This window comes from Haliaeetus albicilla, chromosome 14 (assembly GCF_947461875.1).
Source record: "Haliaeetus albicilla chromosome 14, bHalAlb1.1, whole genome shotgun sequence".
Taxonomy (NCBI): Eukaryota; Metazoa; Chordata; class Aves; order Accipitriformes; family Accipitridae; genus Haliaeetus; species Haliaeetus albicilla.
The window spans coordinates 24,356,237-24,383,891 of NC_091496.1; the positions used below are offsets into that span (position 1 = coordinate 24,356,237).

General features: G+C 39.9%; 1 long non-coding RNA gene across 1 annotated transcript in view; it reads left to right on the forward strand.

Moving 5' to 3' along the window:
- The window catches only part of LOC138688976 (uncharacterized), a 60,951-nt gene that overhangs the window by 13,940 nt on the left and 19,356 nt on the right, over positions 1-27,655 (forward strand). The window contains exon 2 of the long non-coding RNA XR_011327777.1: positions 3,094-3,248. This is a non-coding gene — a long non-coding RNA (uncharacterized lncRNA). The remainder of the gene's footprint in view (positions 1-3,093; positions 3,249-27,655) is intronic.

A 27,655-nucleotide genomic window follows, 5' to 3' on the forward strand; every position in this document is an offset into this window, starting at 1 on the left:
AAACTGTGTATATATATAAAATTGTATATATATATATATATATAAAAAGTAGATATAAAACTGACAGTGGAATGGTATCCAGTGAGTCATCAATCAGAATGAGTATGCTTGGTAGTAGTCCTGATTGTGCCAGTGACTGGTGTCTGTAAACATGAGCGGTCTCACAATGTCTTCTCTTAATCAACATTAATCTATATGTAATATTTCTCACCTATCTCAAAATGAAGTTCTAGGTCTTAATTCATTAATTTTACAGAGCACTTAAGGGAAGATACAAGATTACACAAAATTGGAACCTGGACTGTTGTACACACGCAAGAAAACAATCCATGTACATCATTTAACTCACTGAGGTATCTGAAATATTATAGGCACTCTATCTTCTGTCCAGAGCTCTTTTAAACAGGGTCAAAAGCCACGTGTCATCTTGGTATATGGCCACCGGTATGTTGCTTGAGGCTGTTTGAGATCTACAGATTAAATGGCCCCAAATCCAAATCTGCCCAAGGGTGTAATTCATTAAGAAAGCTGAGGTTGTCCATACACCCACAGTGAGAAGTCACACTTAAGTTTTATTCAAGAACATAATGGTAGTGTGGTAGTCATGGTGCGGTCATCAACTTTTACATAGCAGCCCAGTAGCTAAATCATTCCTCTGTGCAGTAACTCATCTGAATCCACTTTCCTCCTAATTTTGAAATGGTTCAAACCTGGATCGGTCACTTTCCCTAGAGGCCTTATGATAACGGCACAGAGTATCTAAGGGGTATATAAGAGTGTGCACGAAAATAGAGTCACCATGAAGTGGGCCACAGGGTGGCTGGCAATGTAAAATTTCTGAGGACAGATTAATAAAAACAAAATTTTGGTTTGCATTTACTGAATTCAGCTAGGAGTGGGAACTGCAAATCTTCAGTCCCTACATCTTGAATTATCTCTCTCCCTCTGTTCATCTTTTCTGTAACAACTCACTGTAAAATTTATAAACTGTATGGGCACTGTCATGGTTTAACCCCAGCCAACAACTAAGCACCATGCAGCTGCTCACTCACTCCCCCCCTAGTGGGATGGGGGAGAGAATCGGAAGGAAAAAGGTAAAACTTGTGGGTTGAGGTAAGAACAGTTTAATAGAACAGAAAGGAAGAAACTAATAATTATATTAATAACAATAATAAAATGACAATACTAATAAAATAATTGGAATATACAAAACAAGTGATGCACAATGCAATTGCTCACCACTCCCCAACCGATGCCCAGTTAGTTCCTGAGCAGCAATCCCCTCTGGCCAATTCCCCCCAGTTTATATGCTGGGCATGACATCACATGGTATGGAATACCCCATTGGACAGTTTGGGTCAGCTGTCCTGGCTGTGTCGCCTCCCAACTTCTTGTGCCCCTCCAGCCTTCTTGCTGGCTGGGCATGAAAAGCTGAAAAATCCTTGACTTCGTATAAACACTGCTTAGCAACAACTGAAAACATCACTGTTTTATCAACATTCTTATGCTGAATCCAAGACATAACACTATACCAGCTACTAGAAAGAAAATTAAGTCTATCCCAGCCAAAACCAGGACAGCACAGAATCGTAGATCTCTCTTCCCCCAACAGTGCATACAGACAACAGGTTGCAGTTATTACCCATTTGCATTTTTTTCGTCATCCCTCTGGCTGCATGATTATATTTTTAATTTGTTTCAATAAAATGGCAAGACGCATCTATCCATCAAATTGTTGCATACCCAGAAAAGTTTGACAGTATAATGAAAAGTCAATGGAGACTTGAACCTTCCTCAAGCCAGATTCACAGCAGAGATTGTTGTAGTAGTAGCACAATGAAATTCGCTGTGTGTGTTCACGGAGTTTGGCCACATCTGAATCTACTGAAAACTCCAGATTTGCTTTGATTGTGGGAGAAACCACATGTGAAAGGAAGTATCTGGAGGGGAGGGGAGGCAGAGTAGTGTGACTGAAATCTATAGACCTTTGGGGGATCAAAACAATGAAGGAACCTATGTGAACAAGTGGACTAGATCCTGCCCCTAGTCACACACATCACACTCTCTGGAGATGATTCTGGGATTCTTCTTCATTTGAGGGTAATTTGCCTCTTCTGAGGGCTAGGAGGAAATGAAGACAAATGGAAAAGTTGTACTGAAGGAGGAGGTCTCTAGGAGTTGAGTTTCCCAGGGGAGGGGTTTTGTATTACAGGGATCTTCAAGAAATGCCAGAACTCAGACACTTAAGTTCCCAGATTAGCAAGTCTGTTTTGCAGACCCCACTTTGCTTCTTCCTCATCCATCATTTCTGATGTCAACAGGCAGTAGAGATATTTTCCCTTTTATTCTTTTTCTTCCTGGGCACGCTGGGGAGGGAACAACAGCCCGTTCAATTTTCTTGGCTTAGAGGTGCCAGCACAGGTGAATGAAACCAGCTACTCAAAGACACAAGGATGCACAGCTGAAAGACTGGCAAACAAGCACCAGGGATAGCAGCAGGGATTCTTGAAAGAGGGTTTGGCAGCAAAGGAGGAATTTTTTATTTTTTTTTTCCAGAACAGAAGCTTATAGTCTTGGACTAGGAAGTGCAAGTAGAAGGAGCAGAAAGTACACCTGTGCAGTATCAGACATCCCTTCAGAACTCATCTGCAGGTATAGGAAAGACAGGTGAGGAAGGGAAGTAAAATGTAGCATAGGTGGTGAGGTCCAATGTACAGCAGAGCTAGAACTGCAACAGCTTTGTCCCACCAGCCATGACAGCACCACTGTCTTCTCAGTCGCACTGCCCCTAAGTCGCTAGAGCCCAATTTCTGACCGTAAGTCAAGGAACTTCAGGCATGTTCTACATTCTCTACCACGAATGTCATCAGCACCTCTCTTCCAAAGACCGGCACAAACTTTCAGCTAGGATTTTGGTCCTGACATTCTCTTTCCCTCAACATAATACAAATGGCTTTTGCACCACACTGTGTCCACAGCGCCATGCACATATCTGCAGAGTTCTCCATGTCCTTTCACAAATAGCTGAGCTCTGCTCAAATGTAGTTCTGCACTTTTTTGTTTAGTTTAGCTTTTTTTTTTTGTCCTTTACAGGAAAGCTTTTCATTGGTTCTTCAATGGACGAGTTTTCATCAACATTTTGGACGCAATGGAAACCAATGGTGTGAAAGCTAAACTACCAGTCAGAAAGGCCAAGAGCTGTAAAGGAAAAGTGAAACCACAGACACCCAAGACCATAGGATCAAGAGGTATGTGTGATGACTGCTTATTGCTTTCATATTAATTAAAAAAAAAAAAGTTGGATCCTCTTTCATGATCAAGCTCATTGGTTCTCTTGGGACGATGAACAAGCAGCAGTGGACAGGAGTTCTCACAGTTCTGTTTTGGATTCACTCACCTAGTCTTCAATGGTCCATTTCATTATTATCTTACAAAAAGCCTTATCAATCACAGGAGGCAAACAAGTTCTTGGTATAGAAGCAGTGGATGGACTGAAGTCTAAACACCTATACAGATATTTCATCATTCCACAGCTGCTGATGTGGTAACTAAAGAAACCCTGCCAAGAAGCATTTTCATAAGCTAGACTTAGATCATAGATCTGATCACCAGGAAAGAAGGTATGGCTCTGTTCATTCAAATTGCTTCACAAGCAATACCTCATCTGTATGGCATCTGCTTGATGAGTCTTGTAGAAAACAGGGCTTCATGTACTTCCCCCAACTGCCCAGAGATGACAGCGGGAAAAAGCCATCTCTCTTCTGAGCTAAACAATCTCAGCTCGCTCAGCCTCTCCTCACATGACAAATGCTGTAATACCTTATTCATCTTGTAGCAATTTGCTGGACTTGCTCCAGTATGTCTATTTCTTTCTTGTACTGGGGAGCCCAGGGGTGGACACAGCACTCCATATGTGGCATCACCAGTGCCAAATAGAGGAAAATAAACACATTCCTTCATGTGTTCGTGATGCCACCTAGGAGGCTGTCGGTCTTTGTTGCTGCAAAGACACATTGCTCACTGTAGTCAACTTGGTGTCCACCACGACCTCCTGGAGCCTCTTCCACAACTGCTTTCCAGCCAGCCAGCTCACAAACCTGTACTGGTACATGGGGTTATTCCTCTCCAGGTGCAGGACTTTGCATTTGCTTTTGTTGAATTTCATGAGTTTCCTGTCACTCTGTTTCTCCAGCCTGTGGAGGTCCCTCCAAATGGCAGCATGATCCTCTGGCACATCAGCCACTCCTCCCAAATTTGCATTGCTTGCACACTTGCCAAGGGAGCACTCTGTCCTATTGTTCAGATAATTAATCAAGATGTTAAATAGTATTGGACCCAGTATGAACCCTTAGCGTACATTACTAGAAACAGGCTTCCAGCAGGACTTTGATGGGCCTCCAGCTGGACTTCCTGGCACTGATCACAACCCTCTGAGCCTGGCAGTTCAGCCAGTTTTCAGTTTCACTGTCCATTTATCTAGGTTGTACTTAATCAGTGAGAAGGTTACAGGAGACAGTGTTGAAAGCCTTGCTAAAAATCAAGATCAACAATGTCCACTGCTCTCCCCTTGTCCACCAAGCCAGTCATCACTTTGTAGAAGGCTGTCAGGTTAGGCAGGCATGATTTCCTCTTTGTTAATCCATCCTGACTAATTCAAATCACATTCTTGTCTTTAATGTTTGGAAATGTTTTCCAGAATTATTTGCTCTGTCAATGTCCCAAGGATTGAGGTGAGGCTAGGCTGACCAGCCTATAGTTCTTTGGATCTCTTTTTAAGATAGGAGTGACATTTGCTTTCTTCCAGTCCTCAAAACTCTCCCCCAATCACAATGACATTTCAGAGATTATCAAGGGTGGCCTTACAATGACATCAGCCAGCTTCTTCAGCACATACAGTTACTTGTGGGCACATACCACTGTGCCCCATAAACTTGTGTATGTCCAGTTTGTTTAAATGTTCCCTAACCTGATCCTCCTCCACTGAAGGTAAGTCTTCCTTCCTCCAGTCTTTCCCATGGGTTTAAGGAGCCTGAGATCCCAAAAAGCCACTTTTTCCAGTAAAGACTGAGGTGGAAAAGCCATTCAGTACCTCTGCCTCTTCCATGTCCTTTGCCACTGGATCTCCTGCCTGCCTCATTCTGCACTGGGCCTACATTTTCCCTCATCTGCTGCTGCTGATAGACCTGTAGAAGCCCTTCATGTTGCCCTTCACATCTCTTGCTAGATTCAACTCCAAGTGGGCTTTGGCTTTCTTAACCCCATCATTACACCTCAGACAGTGTCTCTCTATTTGTCCCAGTTCACTTGTCCCTCGTTCCACCTCACGTGTGCTTCCTTTTTATGTCTGAGTTTTGTCAAGAGCTCCTCCTGCTTTTGCTTGATTTCCTGCATGTAGAGATGGACCATTTTTGAGCTTGGAAAAGGTGATTCTTGAAAATCAACCAGCTCCTGGACCCCTCTTCTCTTCAGGGCTGTTTCCCATGGGATTCTTTCAAGCTGATGCCTGAAGATGCCAAAGTGTGCTCTCCTGAAGTCAGTGGTTGCGATCCTGCCTTTTGCCTTGTTCCCTCTTTTCAGGATCCTGAACTCCACCATCTCATAGTCACTGCAGCCAAGGCTGCCCCCAACCTTCACCTTCCCTGTCTGTAACTACGAGGTCCAACACAGCATCTCCCCTTGAGGGCTCCTACATTATCCAAAGTGACATTTCTTGACATAGTACAGACTGAGACTTCTAGGACAAACTAAAAGAATTCCATACAGAAATACTGGGGGAAAATATTTTCCACTTATGCAAATACAGCTTACTAAAATGAAATAAAATTATCACACATAAAAAGCTGAGATACACTAACATTTGCCAGGACAGTGAACCTTTATATAATTGGTTTTGTCATAACAAAGTGGAATCACCTCAGAAAGGAGTTGTAGGAGTAGTTCAGCTTTTACTATGCCTCTGGCTCTGGTTATGAAAGATTTCTTGCCCCCATTGAAGTCAGAAAACTACAGGACACATTTTATTCTTTGCTCCTGTAAGCTTTTTTAATAAGTGGATTTCAGTAATAGGCTGATCTGATGTAGAGGAAAAGAGAAAAGCATTGTTTTGAAGACTATATTTACTGGTTTAGCTAGAACTCATTTATTATTGGCTAATCTTGCAAAGTTTGATTTAACTGATTGTTGGGAAATGGTTCTCTTCCAAATCTTGCTGTAATGTTCTCTGCTGGGTGTAAGTTAATAGATTATTTTATGTGATAGTTTCCAGTTAAAAGGATTGCCTTCGGCCCAGCCTAATGATGACAGCTCTGATAAATGTTACTCTTTTCAGTCTCCTTGAATGTCAGTCTAAGTGAGCTGAGTCATAAAGCTGCCCTTGTCTTTGTCAAAAAGTCAATATCTTTACAATATATTAACACTAATTGCTCTGGGGCTACCTGACGAGAAGTACATACTGATGGATCTAAATGCCCTTAGTCTAGGGAAACAGCTTCTGCTTTAGATTTTCCCAAATTTGGCATTTGTAAAGGTTAAGTATTAAAGAAAATCATATACATTTTCTTGGTTTAATTATTTCTTAATTTTTCACAGCATAAATTGGACTGCAGAAACACATGATTGAAAATGTAAGTGTGCTCCTGTATTTTGGTAGCTACACAGTCATAGATCTGGGCCATGTCATGTGACCCTGGAAAAAAAATCCCCCACTTGGCCAAAGACAGTTAGAAAATAAAAGGGAGAAGAGTACTATATGTACCCTTGAACTTCACACAAATGTTATGCACCACAACCAGATGTGTCCCATCAAAAATTATTGATTATCCTGTTTGGCTTATATTCAAGAAGTGCCACTAAATGTTAGAAGAATTCAGCTTTGGGATTTTTAATGAAAATTAGACACAAGATTTAGCCTACATTTAGCCTTGAAATAATTAAATATCACTTAGTCAAGTCAGATCTGCTAACATTAAAAATAAACTTAAGCCAATAAGCACAACCAGTATCTGACATTCTTATGTTAACAGTTTTAACCACACTTCTCAAATTTCAAGCAAAAGTCCATAAAATGTCACACTTCCCCTGTTTTAGTTTGAACACTGAGAAAGCAGGGGTGCTCTTCATGACTTCTAAGAGAGAAGATGAGTGTTAAAGAGCTGTGGTATCTGGTTGAACAACAGCATGTAAGAACACTTCTAAACCTGAGATCATCAATATAATTATAATTTTAGATTACAGATTACATAGTTTTCAAGTGGTTATTAATTGTTTCTTATGTTGCAAACAACATGTGTGTTACTGCCTATTAATTAATGACATAAAATAATAACAGAAAATACTGATGTGAAAATTGGTTGGTCTTTTCCCTGTGCTGAGGAAAATATGGATATAGAATTTTCCATGTGGAACTGCTTTTTTTTTTGATGAGGCAGAAGAATCTAACTCTTCAAATCTTTACATTTAAGTTTTTAAATCCCTGTAAAGGATGTACGTGGTGTACGATACATGGTAAAATATGCAGATGGGACTGGAATATTGAGGATTTGGCCCCTATTCTTTCATTTTCATGTAAACACTAGCTATGTTAGTGTAAAAATAACTTCCAACATTGCAGACAAAATATGGTATTAGACAGTGTAACTTTATAAGTTCTTGGGAGAAGTATCTTCCTTTATCTGAAGGCTATGAAAATAAAAAGTTGTGAAAGGTGTCTGAAGACTCAACTCCAGCTTCTGTGAAAAGATCAGCACTGATTAAGTTCTAAGGAGAAATAGAATATGCTTCTAAGGAGCAGAGGAACAGACTGATATGTTTAATTAAGTGTTAACATATTTAAACTTGGAACCTGAAGCAGAATCCAAAGCTTTTTCTTTTCTTTCTTTCCTTTTTTTTTTGTTTTTTTTTTTAAAAAAAAAAAGGTACCAGCAATACCAATACAGTCCATAGACTTAGTTTCTCTGAACAGGATCAAAGCAGCCCACACTGCTAGGAAAGAGCTGTCTGAGGTCAGGATTTCTATTTTTCATGGATCAGTGGAAAATACTTAACGTGTCCAACATTCCTCCTGCCCCGTCCTTGGGTGCCCCAGGTGGTGCTGTTGTAAGAAATGGCCCCATTCTCTTCCATTCTATTCTGGAGGGGTCCTTTCTCTGCATGAAGGGAACACTATCACTGCTGGAACTTCAACTTAGAAAGGATTTAAACTCTCCTACTCTTTTTGGAGGTGCATGTCCTGGACTAGAGACTGTTCATTCATTAGAAACAGGTGTCAGAGTCATGAAACAGCCACAGAAGAAAGGGAAGAACAACCTTGTAGTTACATTGCATTCCCTACTCAGGTCATTTTGGCATTTCTAAAAGAGAAGTCAACAGTATTCAATTAACACAAACACACACGGGTGTTGTGAGAATAACATTAACACTTGTGAGGAATAGGAAGCTCTTCAAGAAAGCAGGTCCACCTCTGGAAGTATGAACCATCTGTGCTGCACAGCTGATGGCACGTTTAACCTGACCAAACATTAAGTGTGAAGGATGGTCTTTGCATAGTAGGATGTAGCCTCATTGTTATGAATGCGTTAAGCTGCACTTGTCTGTAAAGTCAGAATTTGGTAAGCACTTATTTTGACAGTGGTTTCTAAAACTCCACCCTTACTTCAGCATCATCTTCTCAATTGAGCTAGGACAACTGTTTATGAGGCCACATAATGAATTGTTTAGGTTAAAAATACCTCAGCCAAAAGAAAAGAGAGGAAGGGTTTTTTTATGACTAAGTACACAAACCAGCAAAACTGGCTAGTTTAGCCAGCATGTCTGATTTAAGAAAGGCTTGTGAAACTACAACCCAGTGCTGTGGCTGTCCTTATCATCAAGAGCTGCCAAACCATCTCTTTCATCATTGCTTACTCCCATTCTTGAGTTCTGTTTCTGAGTACAGGGCAATGAGTGCGTGAAGACCTCAAAAGCCTGAGAAAACCTCCAAACAAATTTCCGTGGTGGCATTCCTGACTATTGCCTGTGGAAGAAATCAAAATATATCAATGATGTAAAGGTCAGGAGCTGAGCATCCAGGTTGTAGACAGCCCCCCTTAAAAATGAGTATACAAAAGATTTAGCCAAACTACTGTTAAATTATTTAAATGTGAGTCTGCTATATACTTTTACTAGTATGTCCCAATTGTTTTTTATAGTCTTATGATGACCACTGCAGTGTTCCAAGACTAATTTCAAATGTTAGGAAAAACTCTATCCTCTTCATTCTCATTTTTTACTCTTGCAAGTTCTAACTCTCAATTTTATAAAAATTCTTAATATCCTAACAGCCTGTTTATTGATGTTCTAATTTGGTTTTTAGCGAGTTAGCCAAATAAACTGTCTGAACACATTTCCAAGAGTATTTGGAAAATTTCCTTTGCTGTATTGTGTATAATTAGGCTTGGCAGAACTCAGATTCTGTAATGACAGTTTCCATTGCAGAGGAATCAGGGACAAGATAAAGAGTCCATCACATGTCACTTTGCAGAGTATTCCATCTCACTAAGGTTATTCCGCAAAATGTTCACTGTCTGCTGAATCCCTAGTGCTTTATGGCAAAACAGGTCCAAAAATATTCTCTATAGCAAGAAATATGCATTACTAGTCAATATATTATTAAAAAAATTATCATATGTCTACCACTAATATAAATTAGTATACAGCTAATTAAAGCACAGATCAACCTGGGAGTATATTTGAATCACATTTCTGTACTACACTACTTCTACCCTAATGTAGAATATTGGGCAAATCACAGCCCAATTTTTAAAACCAATTAGTGGTTTTCTTTGGTTTGTTTTTCATCAAATATTTTTCACTCTATTACACTGAACTCTCTTCAACAATTCTAATTAGAAGCCTTCAAAAAAAAAAAAAAACCCAAACAAAAAAACCAACCCTGTTTTTCTTTGGTTTAGCCTGTATATTCAACCTATTCTTCCTTCTGACTGCTTGACAAAGTTCTAGATAAAATTTTCATAAAATCACAGAATGGTTTGGAGGGGCCTTTAAAATTCATCTAGTCCAAGCCCCACTGGGGACATCAACTGAATAAATTAAATAATCTTTGAATAGTTTTATCAAGATAACGCATTGAAATTCCACCTAAGATGCCCAGTGCTGGGGTTTTTGCAGCAGTATCTTGTATTCCAGTATCATTTTAAAATCTTTTGGACAGCAATTTTTACAAAGAGCTGTAGTGCAGATCATTGTGCACTTGGAGTTGCAGTATAAGAGCGGGCTTCCTATGCAGTTTACTAGATCTTCTCAAGTGAGCTCTTTCAAACAAGAGAGTGTTATACATACAAGTGTATAGACAGTATCAAAGGGAGCCCATAATATGGAGGATTATAATAAGCTATTAACATGTATGATCATCATCTCCCATAGGAATATTGTTTTGAAAACCCAAAGTCTGAACTGAACATAAAAATATACAATATTCTTTCTTTCTACACCTTTATACAGCACAGAAATAACTGCAATACATTTTTGGACAAAGCAGATGGCATTTCACATCTGTGTTAAAAATATATTTGTCCCCCAGCAAATCATTACCCTAGTCTAGGGATTAATACGAAAAAATATCTACACTGTACAACAGTAGCTGTGCCTTTGGAAGAGGTGAGATTGGTCTGGAGAGCATCTGCAGAAGAGACAGAAAAAGCTTTTGCTTAATCCTTGGAAGTAACGCAGTATTAAAATTAACACAGCAGCCAATTCTGAACGTGAAACTGTTTCAGTCACAAAATTATGTCCCCTTTTTTAGAAAAAATAGGATCTTTCAAGAAAGATGATAGCGGCGTTCCCTTTTAAAAGTAGGGGAGCAGATAAACCCCTGGCATAAACCCAACCCGCATGGATGAAATTGTTCCTGGATTTTTGGTAGCAATGCTTCATAGCTAGAGCAACAGGAGGCAGAGGTAGGGGGGCGGTCCTCAAAGGGAATTATCCTTGGAAAAAAGTGTGTGTCATTAACCTCAATACCAGTTTATATATTAACATCTGTCTTCACCGTATGCGGTTTCAAGTTCTCTTGTGTTATACCTGAATGCTTTCTCTTTTTAGACTTCCTCTCCTGGGAGTCTAATTCATTCCATATTCCTTTCCCCCACATGATTGTATATAAATAAATACAATCTGAGGAAAATATGAAACTGCAGTAGAGAAAGGAACCCTCCCTCAAGAATAATTTCTCTCCTGCTGTGTCCCTTTTCACCTGCTGTTTCTTCACAATCCTCATAGTCTTTTGTTATTTTGATAAACCTACTAATACCGAGGAGCCAGTGTAATTACCACCCATCCCTGGAGATAAGCGAGAGAGATGATGGGTAAGCAGATGTCAAAGTCTCACAACAAAGGTGAGTACAAAGCTATGCAGAACACTGGTGATTTATAAAGGAGACATTAGCATTATCGAGCACTGTTTTGGGAAACAGTTATGCAAAGAATCAACAGTTTCAACTGAAAAGAAGAAAGGAGCGCAGTTGGACCTGCCTGAGCAGGCACATTAGCATAACCCTTGGAGAAAGCCTAAGGAAAAGGATTTACAGTGAGGGAGCCAAAGGCTGAGGCTTGCGGCTCTGAGCAAACAGCAATTTCTGTTTGTTTGGACCTGCCAGTGCTAGGGAGGCAAAGCTGGTGCAGTCATTATGAACAAACAGCTGGGATACTTAACCTCATCATCATGTCTTCTTCTAAATGAAATAACCTGCAAACCCTCACAAATTTTGATGTGACAGCGAAGTTCAGAGACACAACGAAGTCTACTATTTTTAAGGATAAGAGACCTTAACATCTCACATGTTGAGGGAGTGAGTTTGGACCACTTACCATGGGAGCTAGGACTCAGACAGCGTGTGCCATTCAGGCCTGGCTCTCATCGCTGCCCGCATCCTCACCCTCTCTCAGATTTCTCCTCCTTGGAGGCTTCAGTAGAGACCCATGGCAACCCACACCTCTGCAGGGACTGCCCAGCATGCGATCCATTGTTCATAAGCAACTCTGACTCAAACCTCTTGCCTCGGATATTTTGTGGGTTGCCTTGCCCATCTATGGCTTCATATAAAAAAATAATTATTACACTGCAACATATAATCTACCCGAGTTGGAAGGCTGAAAACACTCAGTTGTCTTTTCTTTAACCCCTGACTAGAGGCATTCACTAGGAACAAATAACTTATTAAACTTCCCTAAACATAAGTTTATTCCAGTAGACTCCTAAAGAAACAAAAATCCCTATTAGCCTTCTCTTACCCGTAAATGAAACCTATTCCCACCCTCTGAGAAAAATTGCCTAGACTAACAACTTAACCTAAAAAGCTTGAAACAAGTGTTGTTTAAAGTAATATTGGTTTAGCAATTTTGTTGGTATGGGGATGTAGATTTTACTCAATACTTATGACAGCTATATATTTACAGCTTATAAGTAATCTTTTGTCTGTGTTAATAGTTCAATGAATCACTTACATTGAAAAAAAAGTTAAAGCATGCTGAGAGAGAAACAGGTGATGGTATCACACATGGTTTCCAACAGTGGTTGTTACACCTCATAATTCCTGACAATCTTTCTGCAAAGTCCTACTGAATTTTACCTTCCCTCTCTGAGCTTTAAATTTCAAAATAGTAAAAATTTAAGCATAAAAGTAAGTAGTAAATACTCACCTACATGATTCCACAGGTCAAGGCCTGCTGAAATGAATGAACATGTGAGTAGACAAAATAATTAGCCTTGTCTGGAGAGGCAGGGCTCTAGCCCAGCCAATTGGGATTTGTCATTTGGTAAAAGCCTTAGCATAATTATAGGGTAGTTGATTAAAGGTGTCTGCTGTCACAGCTGATTGCAGTAAGTAGTATAACAACACATTACCTGTCAGAGGTCTTACACCATGTTTTATAGTCTACTGAACAGATGCTTTGAAAGAGTTTTTCTAAAGTAAGAAATATTTTATAGTTTGACTTAATTTTGCTTTTTGATGCAGCAGTGGTTTGACCAATGAGGTAAAAGTTTTTTTCATGGCTATGCAGAAATGGGGTAGGGTGGGAGCAAAACTGCATTCTGCATTGCCAGAGCGTAGAGTACCCCCAGGCAGTCCATCCATGCTGGGTGGGAAACGAGGTCGCAGGAGGGCATCCTCGCTGGCGAGCAGATACCAAGGTTGCTACGCTTGGAGATCACTGAACCAAGCACCACATTTGGCCCTCTGACTGCTCTCCCAGAGATTTGGGCAGGACCACTGGAGCATCCCTAGCAGATGCAGATGCAGGGTATTTAACACCCACGTAAAGATAATTAAACAACCTTTCACTATCTGTCACTAAACTCCTAGCTCTGATTATGCTCACACAGCACTTTGGGTTGAGGGCTCCCCACAGCAATGGTGGTGCCACGGGTTACAGCCGTTTTGAGCTGTGGACCCTCTGTTGTATTTGCAATATGGCAATTTAAAAATTGTTTCTTTTCCCCGTCAGCATAAAAACAATTTGTCTTTGGAATCAATTTCAGTCTCAAGACTTTCATTTCAATATTGAAACATTTTTGTCATTTAAAATGTCATACATCATCTTTTCTTTGTGTAATATTTTTACTAAGTTTTTGGTACTCCATTACATAGCCTTCTTAAATGTATATAATGATAAATCCCCAAAATGACAAAACAGTCAAAATAGTTATCTTATTTTGTAAGGTCAGCTGTAGAACAATGATATTAAATAGTTATTTAGAATTTTTTTTAAATGGTTTAAAAATAATAGTTTATAAAACTATTCTGAAATTATGAAAAAACATACTCTTAAAGCAGTTTGCTATGATGAAGAAAGAAGATGGAATAGACTTTTTCAAAATATATGTTTTCACATTATCATTCCTCAGCTAATACACTACTACTGTACATTACTCTTATTTTACATAAGAATTTTAAAACAATATTGATTGGTAAAATTCTAGAAAAAAATTGAAAATAAAGCTTTGGAATTTTAAATGTTAATGCTAAAATTTGTTTTTGTCTGGGTTGAATTCTTCCACCTGCTATTTTTGTACAAAAAAATACTACCCTTCTTCATGGAAAATATGGAACACATAGTTTTATGTGTCAGAAGAACAAGGAAAATTAGATAAACAATAATGAGACTATATAGGTCAAATTATTGTTGAGACACTCATAGTAGCAAAAGCCATTGCTGTTTCAGCCCAAGCTATAGGCTACAAGGCTTTTCCACTTCACCTGTAGCACCGGTTTTCTCTCCTGAACATTGTATCTTTATGGTACAGGATCCACTCCACAGGACTCTTACAGCCAGAATCCCATCTGGCATCTTTACCACTCATGTTGTGGTCTAGCATTCACTTCCCTAGTCAAATAGGAATTTCCTCCCAGCTCTTGCTGGCTGTAGTATTAAATAAATACGTGAAATAATTATCAACATTTGAAGGAAGCATTGCTGTGCTTGGAGGAAGTGATGGTGTGGAATAGAATAAAGTCAAGGAGCCTGAGGAGATATGGAAATGGGTCTGCAGAAGTATGGGAAACAAAAGAAAAAGAAGAGGTGCAGAGAACTATGACCAAACCATTCTTCACACCTCATTAACTTACTAGTTTGTCTCAGACGTCCAGCAACATCCCCTCTGGCTTCTATCATCAAACTATCGCTTTCAAAACAAGACTTGCAGTCACTGGTACAGAAGTTTCCCAGCCCAACGGGGGAGGGGGGGTGTCTGCAAATTACTCACGCCAGTACTCTCCAGTTTCTCTGTGGGCACTGCTCAGCATTAAGAACAGCCTCACTGCCTGCTGAATGTGTCCCCTGCTGAGGCTGCCAGCAAAAGCGTTAATTTTGTTTGTGTTTTTATGATGTGGACATCTGTCCATTAGCAACTGGAGAAGAGCCACCAGTGTTACGCCCCACAGCTGCTAGCCCGTCAGCAGACACAATTTCCAGTTGCTACTGAATGAGCTGGATTAAACCCAATAACCTGGTGCTAAATGATTCTGTGCTCCTCCAAATCATAAGAGTATGGCTGTTGGGTGGCTCCTGACTTCACTTTGATGTAACACAAATTGGAAGGTGTTCCTGCTGGCTATGGGGCTGCAGGAGAAGATGAAAAAATAGAAAAGCCACAGCTGGCAGCTAATAAGAGAGGAGATGTCTTCCCCAATGGGAAGAGAAGCTGGTAAAGATAGGCAAATACCACCCAGTTTATATCATTGAACGCTACAAATAAAAAAAATAAGGTGTGTAATGTACAAGTGCAGAGGTGACCTATATCTTCTAAACAGTGTAGGCAAAAATTGAACTCCGCTGCCCCAAGAATGAAGCATGGAGGAATTGATCCCATTATTAATCAGTGGCAAAACCCAACATTGTGATTTTGGCAGAACGGATTGCACCCGGTGAAGGGAGGCAGAGGGCTGAGGATGTGGTGTCTCCCTTCCCTGCTCTCCTGCCGATCTGATTGCACTGCAATTAATCCTGCTTCCTTGGCACTTCTTCATATCTCAGCAGAGCAAGGCATTAAGGCACCTGTAACCCGTTTCTCAGCAGCTGTCCTCTCAGCCTCAGTCACACACATCAGATCCTACCCTGCACCCACCATGCCCTTCTAAGCCCACACTTCACTGAGGTCCTCTTCTGTTTCTCTATTCCAGCACAGTTTGGGATACCCCCACCTCCAACCTTAATTTCTCCAAAGTGCCCATCTTAACCTCCATATCCCCTAGGCGGAAGGACCTACTCTATAGCATGCTCACCTACTGTGTCCGTGGGACAGAGCCTGTCCTCCAATTCACATCCCTCGGGACGCTCTCTTCCTTCACCCCTTCACAATATGGGGCTGACTCCCCTGACTCACTCCCAGGATTCTTGATGCTGGTGTGCATTGCCCTCACCCACAGCCAGACCTGGGCAGCGTTGTATCCCTTGCAGGTAAGCTACGGGAGCTCAGGTCACACTGGTAGTTTTGGTAGCGCTATGTGTGTTTGGCATGCCTCGTGCGTATCTGGGACTTGCTTTCCCCAGTTAGACATGACTTTGTCATATGCCTTTGTCACTATTTACCACTTCATTCTCTTTAGTCAAGGTTTTCTAGATATTTTCCACAGTACTTTGTCAGCTCCAGCCTGAAGAATTCAAATGGCTTTCTGGAGAACTATGGCTTAACTGCACCCAGACCCCCCATCTGGTACAGGGTTCAGCTACCCCCAGAGGTGGGCCATCATAAGCAACTATCACCTGCCTTCTCTTTTGCTTGAAGGAGTCACCTTAGGTGCCAGTGAAGCTGTAAATCTCACTTTTTCTAGGACTGATGTCTGCATGAGATCTGATCAACAAGCATGTACTATGGACATCCTCAAATCTTGCTCTCTGAGCATCTGTGTCAGGGATCTGACCTGAATTCACGTGGTCTCGTTCTGGCCTTTGTCACCAGGTTTCCCTACCACAGAAACCAGGGCACTGGGGAAGAGACATGGAAATCGGTGCACTCCCATGCCTTGCCTCAGGATGTAGGTTAAGCATATAACAAAATCAGGGAGCTTAGGAGCATACTGTCATTTAACCGGAGAGAATATCTTCCTTCCTATGTGTGCATAAACTTTCCAGGTGGAAGTATCTGCTGAATGCACCAGAGCCCTCTATTGTATTACAGCAGTTCAAGTCACTCTGAAAACTCCCACTGTCCACTGTGGCACTTCACTGCTCTGTGGCTATGCCTGTATCATGTAATGGAGCCCAAAGAAGAGTTTCCTCTTATTTCCAAACAAAGCAGTTTACCTGCACGGTGCAATGAAATGCAGAGACACCAGCCTGGATCTTGAAAGTGGTAAAGCATGAAAAACTGCAGCATATTTATTTGGCACAGAACATTTTTAGTTTGTCTGGACTACTTTTAGGGCCTGAGCTGGTGTCTTTGTGGGATAGTTCTGCACTACACCTTCAAAGCCTAAAAGCCCACATGGATCGAACTGGCAGGTTTCAGTCCCGTGCTCAGTTCTGCAGAGCAGCTATGCTGTTGCTGTCTCTGTAGAGCTTTTAGTTTGGACACAGCACCACACTCCTGCAGTTACGATTTTTCCTGATCTGGCAGATTTGCATATGCAAGGCTACCTCTGACTTGTGCTCCTCTGTGCAGGCTAAAGAAATCCTATAATGGGCAGCACAGCTCTTCCCCGGGAGGCCTCCTACAATGTGGCTTGCACTCAGTGCCTTCCAGGACTCAGATCTAAGCTTTTAAAAGCAACATAGAAGGCTCTTTTGCCTTTGCTTTTCCTCCCCCCACCCCTCCCTACAATTTTGAATAACTAACTTATTTTAGTTTTGAGAATGACAGATCTGATTTACATTTAAATCTTTCTAATCCCTTGCCAAGCTGCCATGACAATAGGCACTGTAAAAATTAGTAAATAAGAATTTCCTTATTTACCTGATTGCCTTTCGTGTCTCATTGTCTTTTATGTCAGTCTATGCCAAGGCACTTTCAAGTTATATCTTCAAATGTGAAAGCTAAAAGCAATCTGAGTGAAATGGTTTTATGTCAAGAAAGATCTGTTCCTGTGTGTCATGTGTACATACTGACAGCAGCAGCTTTAATAGAGTAAAGAAAGAGATGCCCTTCCCTCACCCAGCCCAAGTGCAAAACAGGTTTGGGAAACTAAAATCCAGCTTAAATCAGCAGCAACAGCATAGAATGCTTCTGAAGCTTATCTAGTCCCAAATTCTCACCAATGAAAACCCATACAGTGCAGGTAGCTCTGGTGCACCTATGCAAATTTATACCAATGAGCCCACATTCATTAATATAGCGGACATTTGGGATCGTGCCTTTAGCAGGAGTAAGCCACTGGCCTATTCATGTGCTCTGATGTGAATGTCTAGAAGAGGATCCTCTCCACATGGAAAGGCTCAAAGCACACGTGGGGAGAAGAGAGAGAAGCACACATCCTCACCACAACAGCATAGAAAAGGAACTAAAGCACCCTGCATCCTTGCTATAGTAAATGCTGGAGAGTCCAAGGAGCGCTTACCGGTCTTCCCTGTGCTCCTAAATTCTAGCCATTTAGGATACCAGGACCACAGCATCCCAGCAAATCCTGCTCTTGTTCTCAGCTGCCAGACTACTTTTTTGTGCCAGAATGTCTCTTATGGGCCAGAACCTTTCTTTTCTGTTATGGAAATGTAATCCACCTGGACATCATTCATGTAGTAGACGTGCAAGATCCACGTTAATGTTCTCCACCCACATTTTTCTAAAATACTAACATTTTTATTAACCACAGTCACTGAGAATAATATGGGGTAGAAAACATGACATATGATACTGACCAGGAATAAACCATCTTTTCTTCCTGTCTTGACCTTCAGCCCAAACACAGAGACATATCGCTGCCCCAAGCAAAGATACATGCAAGGCTCACAAGGGAGGAGGCTTTGTTTCCTGGCTATTGCTTTGTGACAGGTTGCATACATACATGTGTAAAAGGAGGCAGGCAGGAGAGGAGGAAGGAGAGTGCCTGGAAATAAGCTCTCACAGCTCTGGCTGAGGTGACTGAAGGTGTTACAGTCCACTCCTGCCCTCCCCTCTCTCAGCTGGAAGCTCTCTACATGTGGAATGGAGACAGGTAACACAGATGTAGGCAGCATTCCTCAGCCAAAATCACCTTCAGCTGTATCTTACCCAAACACAGCAGGCCCTGGGCTGCAGCAGCCAGGAGCAGGCAACCCAGCGCCTCTTCTGCAACTACACGTTTCCAACTATGAGAAACAGTATTTGACTAGTCAATGTGGATTTACATGAATTTCTTTGAGAAGCCTATATTCCTTACTAGTTTCTGTTTGGTACTTTGTTTTGGGGTTTTTTTTAATAGATTGGCATTTTCTTTCAAAAGAATAGTTTTATCAAACAGTTCCCTCCAGCAGTACTTTACAGTGTGTTTGATTGATAAGGTTTTGTTCTCTTCACCTTTGCACATATTTAACTTGATTTGGACTTTGATCTCAAGGATTTTCTTCTGAGACCTTCTTGCAGTTAAATTAGCTCTTTCTCCTGAGCATTCAAAACTTCTCTGCTGAGTCTGCTTTTCCTCTCCCCTCCACCCTGCTTGTGAAGTCAAGGAGAGTAAAAACTCATTACCGCTTTGCTGTAACTATTCATGCACTGGAAGGAAGTTCTGAAATGTAGATACTAAAAGGTTACGATCAATCTTTGCCCTGTTTACAGGAAGTTCAAGGGCTCCAGAGGCCTCTCTCAAATTTTTTTTTTATTTACCTGTTCCTGGCTTACATATCACTTCTGCAAAAATCAGAAATAGATTAGTACCTATTTCTAACTAGAAATAGTCTGTCCATCTTGCACAACCTACTGGAGGATACTCCTTATTTTTTTCTGCCAGCAATAGAGGAATCAGACCCAGGGAATTTTGCTTGTGATTTCCATATTAAGAACAACAATACAATTGTATTAATTGTATACAATATAATTGTATATAATTGTAAATCTATAGTCTGACAGAGTCTTTATGCACTTCTAAAATAACTTTGAAAAAATGGATTAATTAAATAAACAGGAATCTCAGTTTATTAGAATGCATGAAGAAACAGATCCCACTGTCTGTTACCTTCAAAAAATAAAGAGTCCAATTTACTAAGCCTGCTGAGAAAAGTGCTAATTAAAGTAGGGCGTAAACATTCTGTGTGGAGATGACTACCTGAATTTGAATTAAAACCAAAAAAGTCAAGGCTTTTCACAGGGGCTGGGGTAGGAGGTTGCTTACCAACTAGCTTCTATACCAGCAAGTTTCCACACCTAACACAGCTGGAATGTGGCCTTAAAGAAAATCTGCATTATAAACTGCCTCTGAACTGCTTCACCTGCTTGTGAAACGAATTTAAATGACTTCTGAAAGCTGCGGAGGTAGCAGTTCATTTGGATTGCAAAGCAGTATAGAAAAGGTAAGTGTCTTCCCAGGCTAGCAATCTACATATTAAAGGCATAAAAAGAACTACTTGAAGTCATAAAGACCAGTGCCAAAATAAATTCAGGAAGACCCACAGAAAGTGAAATGGTGATTCTGGGCAGCAGTGTCAGTGTTCATGGGTTCATTTATCTTACATAGTCTTAAAATGTTGTTGTACATTATAAAAATTACACTACACTTCAACATGGCACTACCGAATATTTTTAGGCCCTAAAGAAATAGCTCTGGGAAATGGCAATTTCCGTGAGAATTTCATGTCTAGACTACATTTGATTTTCAATAGTTTAATTCTTTGCAACATAGAAATAGAATTTCTGGAGGGTATTTTTTATACTCTTCAACTAGTCATTTGAGAACCATTACAGTTTCTTCTATGCTTGACTCTACTTGGAAACTGTCTGTATAAAGATGATATATGAGCTTCTGGAATGCCTGTATAAAACCAAGTGGCTTATTTATTTCTGTCTCTCAGACCCCAACTACAGGTATTTGAACTTGCTAACAAAACCACCTGTAATCAGATCATTACGAAACAATCAGAATGTGAGAGTGAGATAGAGATTAAAAAGTTCAAAACCTTAATGTAGGATTGTTTTAGACCGTGTTGGGTTTTGCTGTTTTCTTGCTTCTATGTTGAGTAAACTTAAGAGTAAATCATCTAGGACAGACGTTTCTCTGAGCATAAAGGAAACCATCAGTTTACTGAAAAAGGGGAAAGATCTTGCAAGCTGGGGAAATCCTACAAATGTAGGAATTCCACTCCGAGCATCATATCAGCAATGAAAAAATGTTAAGAAGCATCTCTTTCTCTGGTTTTGTATTACTTCTGAATTCACGTGCTCTCAGATAAAAGGGAACTTAATAATGGATTAGACAATAGTTAGTCTCCTATTTCTTAAACTAGGATTTTATCATACTAATTTTTTAAGGAAAGCTTAGGGAAATAATAATTCATTTTCAAAATCAATTTTCAAAGAAGTCAATCACTTCCAATTACCACAGGATATACAACCGTTTTGCAACCATATTTAGTAGTTCACCTTTTATTCACTACTTCAAACAGTTTTATAACACATAATTATCTATAAACCACTGCTAGGTACCTCAGGAATAGATTCAGAGTCAATTAATATACATCTTGCTCTGATCCTGCCCTAAATACCTGCTGCAGCTTCGCACAGGAGGAAGTGTTTATGTGATTAATGCTAAAGCATGCAGCACCTATCCATAGCAAAGAGAGAAAGCTGAGTCTTGCCTCATGGCTATTTTATAAGAACTTGTCCAGAGCTACTGATTCACTTTTTGTAGACTCAGTCTGTGTCACCTTCTTTGGGCCAGAGTAATTGCCATGAATCCAAAACATGCCACTCATTTGAATTACGAGATTATTAATTTATAGCTTTCCTTTGGCATAAAACAGATTCTTCTTGCTTGTAAGTATTTCCATACTGGTTAGCTATGAGCAGAAATATTATGCTGAATTAATTTGTTGCCAAGAAAATACAGAAAAATGATCAGCAAAATACACTGGTATAAAAAAAGATTTTAAAAAGCCCCCAAATGGGAATGCCCAGGTGGTAGCTCTTGTTTACTAGAGTCACGTAGCAATAGGACTCTTCATTAGTGTGACATGTACACATACGCATCACAGGTACAATTGCAGAAAGGTGTATGTATTCATATGTGTATGTGTTGATGTGCACTAAAATTATGCCAGCTCAGCATGCACAGCCTCCTCAAAATCCTACTAGAGGCTTACCTGTATGTATATTCAGACAAGTGTTTATATTTTGTTTAGCATGGCCTATGGGTCTGCAGAGGTCTGGCATAGGATGCAAAAAAAAAAAAAAAAAAAAATCTCATATGGAAGGAATAACCAGGAAAAATTTGGATTCAACTCAATAGAGTGCAAAACTTTATACTGAGGTAGAAGAAATCAGCCAAGTAGAATACCAAAGATGCAGCAGAACACGGAAATCAACAGAAGTCTAGGAAATACAGCATGGTAGGACTGAAGGAATGAAGGACATTTCTTTAAAGGAGATTATTAGGAAAATATGGTATAGTTTTTATAGGCATGAAATGGGAAAAGGATCAAAAGGGGTGAAGGAACACTTACATTCTCCATGTCCACTAGGGGTTAGACAAGGACTAATGAATCTCAATCACATTAACAAAGACTTAAATTGAATATTAAAAAACTTTGTAGCAGTAAGAGCAGACAAGCAGTAGAATACTTTGTCTAGGAGAGTTGGGAAATCTTTCAAGAAAGTTGTAGGTATAGTTAATGCTAACTTTGGAAAGCAAGGGATAATCAGATGACCTCCAGAGGACCCTTTCAGGATTGTATTCTTTGAATTCTGCAGTATTCTCTTTGACTTAGAATTATTTTCTTTAGTTTGGTTAATACATAATACCTTTTGGCTGCAGATACGTCAGAAAACACTATAATTCAAGAGATGAGACACATTGCAGGATTGTTTGCTAGATAAAGCCTTTAAAGGCTGCTCACATTTTCATTGCAAACCAGTGTAGAAATAGAAGAACCAAAAGCTCCTTACACTGCCTTAGCGAGTGTGAGGCTAATTCAGAGCTGTTAATTAGTAGAGTCTCAAGATAGGTACTTAGACATTGCACCACCCAGAATTAATGACTATGTTTAAAAATATAGGCCCGTATTTTTTTTCCCAATTGCCCAGATGAAAACATCAGTTTTAGGCTCATTTATTTCTTCCTTGAGCAAAACCAAACTTGGAATTTCTGCACGCTGCAGCCAGTAACACTAGAATGAGTTAAACTTTAACTCACGCTTGATCTTGCTTCTGCACCACAGAACTCATCCAAGACCTTACAAGCCAATACTAAGCAACTTGTCCAAGGCTGGTCTGTGTAGCCTTGCGAGGAATTTTTCAGTGTAGCAGCCAGTTGTTCACTCTTGCATGCAATATGATTACAGAATTATTAGGACTTTTAAAGCATTTTAAACTCTATAAATGTAAGATATAAAAAACCCACTGAAAATTCATTGCAGGCATTGTTATCAGAAATAGATGATCAAGACTTGAGTACATTAAAATCTTCCTGAAACCTATAATCTTTATCCCATACTTAAACAATACTGGTCCTTTCTCCATCCCCTCTCTTAATGGATTCAAAGTATCTACAGTTAAACCTAGTTTTTTTCCTCTATCAGAATGACAGCTAAGTTGAAAGTTCAGTTCCAGTCTATCCAGTTAGTATTTTAGCAACCTGCTGCATTACATAAAATTGGTATAGTGACTGTTCAGCACTGTCATAAAATTTGCAGTACAGCTGAATGTAACTGAGTTAATGGCAATGAAGACTGAGCTATTTTCCTACTCTTCAGGCAAATCAGAGCCTAATAACCTTGAATGATACTCACAGAATGTTACAGGGAAGTTTGCATCCTGCTGCCTATTTTGTCCTACTGGATAGGCTAAAAGATGACTATTAAGCTGCCAAATTGATACTTTCCTTTATCACTTAGGATGGGATTTCTCTCAGCCATCTAAAAGTTAGGTCCCTGCTCCAAAGTAGTTATTCCACAGACTCTTTATCATTGACAGAAAGACAGAAACCCTTAGAGCATGACCCATCCCATCTATGTACATCTATCTAGTAGATTTATCCTTGCCAGGAGATACCTTCTCCCTCTAATGACTGAGTAAATAATGGACACATAGGTGGGTCTACAGACCTAACGTGAAAATGGTTAAAGTTGTAAGAATTGACTGCCACGGTGCAGTTTACCCAGGTAACTTCAGGCATTCAGCTGAGGTGCCTACTGTAGGAACGCAGGTGTCATAGACTCGCTCTGCAGGAACCTCTCAAGTTCGCCTCCAATCCTGAAGGGTGGGTGAGGGGGGAGGAATCACCCTGCAGAAGTGCCTATCTCTCTCCATTGCCTGCAGATGGTACCTAAGCAGAGGAGGCCTCTAATTAGTGCATGAAAGGTAAGGTATGTAGATGAATTCAAGACTTAAACAGTCAGTTATTCACACAGAAAATTAAAAGTAATTTCTCTCCCTAGGAGATGGAAGCACTTTATGCATTATATTGCACTACCTGGGATGTGATAAAGGACAATGTGAATATCATAATACAAAATTACTCAATTTGAGAGTCAGTGCACACAGTCTGAAGGCCTGCTAGGGACCCACTGGGGCAGCAGCTGTCTGGTTTAGAGGCTCATCTGCATTTTCTCCAAGATACTGCATAACTGAATACTTGATATTTAGCCTAATTTTCAAAAAAATTATATGAAGATAAATTCTAATAATTACCTACTTAAAAGGAAAAAAAAGACAAAAAGTAAAATGAAAACATGGCTATTGATAACTTTTCCAAAGAGCATACAGCATTAGACAGTTTAATCAAGGCATTGCCTGTACCAAGTTAGCTCTAAAGATGCCTGCTATATAAACAAGTATTATCAAATTGCTGCAGTAATACACTGGACAAGTTATTTTTATAAAGAACAAATATAGGACATCAGCATGGTCATCAATAGGGTCTGAGCAGCAACTGGGCCAGATTCAGTAATGAGTGACTGAAAGAAAACAAATGCAGATACCACTACAAGCATGCACATGTACAAACCCTTTGGTTTTATTAGTTACACTAATGGAGCTAGAAATCTAGTTTTAGAAAATCAGGAATGCTAACAGATCCTGAGTGCTTCATGAGTACCACTGCCAAGCAGTTGTTCATCTCCCCGTAACATCAACTAAAGGAAACAGTTCAAAATTGATTTGTGTAACAGATTGGTTACCCAAAGATGGGCCTAAAATACTTGGCAAGCAAAGGAAACAGCCTTTTAAATTAATTTACTTTCAAAAAAGAGATGCTAAAGCAAACCAAAGTAAAGCAAATGCCCAGCAGAAACTCAGCAGCAGATATCGTTGTGATCTATATGGGGTGGCTGCCCTTCCATATGATTGTGGCTGTGGCACGTGAACTAATGTGTGTCGTATCAGCCAGTCATAAAGCAGGAGGAGGAAGAAAGGAGTCGGCATTTCTTCAGTCTCTTCTCTGCGCCACCATAGGTGAAAGTGTGGCTGGGAAAAATCACTCGAGTGTACTGCCCATGACTTTTCAGCAGCACTTGAAAACACAATATACATCTGCTGTGATGTATGCTGTATATCACAATGAAAGAATATATCTGCAAAACAGGGAGAAAAATTACCTTTTTTTTTTATTCAGCTAAGCTATAAATTGCCATCTGGAAGCAGGAGTCAGAAAATGTACCAAAATAGGTAATGACGACAGACAAGCTCAGGAGGAAAAATTGTTTGCACCATCCTTGCCGTTGCTCCCAGACTGGGTTCCACATCTCAGCAAGGTGCAATCCTTCTGGGAGCTGTGGGAGCGTGCACGACTCTCTTATGGCAAGTTCTTCCTTTAAAAATTAACTCACTACCCTGGATTAACAGCTGGCACTTAGCAAATAGTGTCTATGCTCTACTGATTTTACCTCCTTTATAGCTTTCTCTGTGACTGCCCTTGAGTTAATGGTTACATCACGCATTAGCAGGGCAGTGCTCGTCATTCATTTTCCAGCATAGTGAGCGCTGTCACGTGCTGGATCCTAAGCAGGTCTAAGCCAGTCTACGTCCTGTGTAATTAACTTTGGCCCAGCACATGGAAGTGTGTTTGACAATGAGCACCATTCTCCCCACCAGTTCTGCAAAGGGAGGATGAGAGAATTCAGATGGATGATATGAAACAACCTGGCATCTTTTTGCAGATCATAGTGCTATGGTTGCAAGCGAATGTCTCTGCATTGCACTGCAGGGATTAGAAAACTGCAGAATGAGTTGTGATGGCCTAAAATGCTTCAGTTCTTTTAGTTCTCATCCAAAATAATTCAGACAATGACAATTTGCATATTGAATAAAATATTTTCTATTTTTCTTATACAGGAACAAGGTGCCAGATTAACTTGTTTTATTGAAAGTATCAATGATATTGAGGTTAATGACATTTCGTTCTCTGAATATAGCTGTCAAGAGTCTTACAAGTGAGATAAAGTTTAATAGGTCACCTGGTCTGTTCTTTAACAATTCACATATTCTTTTCAAATACCTCCCATAGAACAAAATAATCTCATAGCTTTAATTTTGCCCTAATATTCACGAGACTTTCCCTCCTTTCCTAGGTTTAGTCCACTGTTTCTATTTATAACCTTTGACATCACACTAGATAGATCCTCCCTTTTCTTGCATCTACAGCAATTTTTATTACAGTCTATTATTTTGTCCTCTTTTACCAGGAAACGTTGCATACTCAGTCATTTTTGTCTTTTTTTATGTATATGGTGGTCTCTTCAATTCCTGTTCATATTCTTTTTCCCTAAATTGCTTATAATGCTTAACATATTTTTGAGGTAGAGTCCTGCTCAGATCAGTGTGCAATATTGCAAATGCAGGGATACTGCTTCATGATGTCCCACTGCTACATAAAATTTAATTGGTATTTTTCTGCAGTTAGATGAAGCCACTAGTTTGTCAGCCACAGGTATTTGTTATTCTCTTTTAGCATTTCTTTTCCTAGATACAACTCTTTCACTGAGCAAATGCTTTATATTATTTTTCTCCAACTATCTTTCTTTCCTTGAGGGAGAAAGATTTTTCCTCCTCTGATTGCTACCGCTAAGTTTACCCTAAGCCCACTGGCCTGTGAAACTTGAGCAATTTACTACAACTAATTCCCTGAGAACTGCTACTAACTCAGAAAATGTACTCTGGTTTCCAGCGAGTATAATTATTCAGTGGCTCTTCTTGTCTCCGAGGGAAAATCAAGCAGAGATAGATCTTTTCTTGCTTTTATTTGTGAATAATTCTGAGTTTGTTCATGCAAGGTAAAACTAAAATACTGCAGAATGGAAATATAGGTTGAAAAGAATCAGCACCCTCTTATACCACAAATTTTCTTAATGAAGAGGAAGAAGGAAGAGAACTGGCCTTACATGGAGAATTAAGGAGCAATTCAGAAATAGGATGGGAGGGTAAAAAAGGCAACTACACGGTAAAAAATTAGAGGTTGCAAATAGAATGGTAAAAAATTAGAGGTTGCAAATAGAAAGGAACAAAGGAAAGAGAATAAATGTATACTGACTGAGGAGGTCCAGTAAATATATTTGTTTACTGCATTTATTACCAGTTTGAGAAAAAAAACTGATAAAATGCCTTGCCTAAGGATCTGATCCTGTGCTATTAAAATTAACATACTTTTTTTCATTGCCTGTACTATGAGCAGGACCAGGCTCTAGAGTTACCTGAAGATTTAGAATGTAAGGAATTTAGTGGAATAGGGCTGTTAAATTGCCATGAGCTGAGGGAGAGGATTACGTTGTAAATGTATCACAGGAACAACTGCTCTGCAGTAAGGCATTTTTATGGTGAAACTTGGAGTGGAAATATTTTCAGGAGCCACAGGAAGGCAGTATGTAACAACTTCATTGTAGTTTTGAAAGCTTCGTGTTCGATATCTGAGGAAAGGACGTGTGATATCTATCAATTGTTCTACCTGAGCTCAGCTTAGAGTTGGTCAAATATTTTTGAGTGGCACATTATTTTCAGGCAGAAATGACCTTTCCCTGAATTCTGACCTTATCGTTTTGATTGCTATAATGT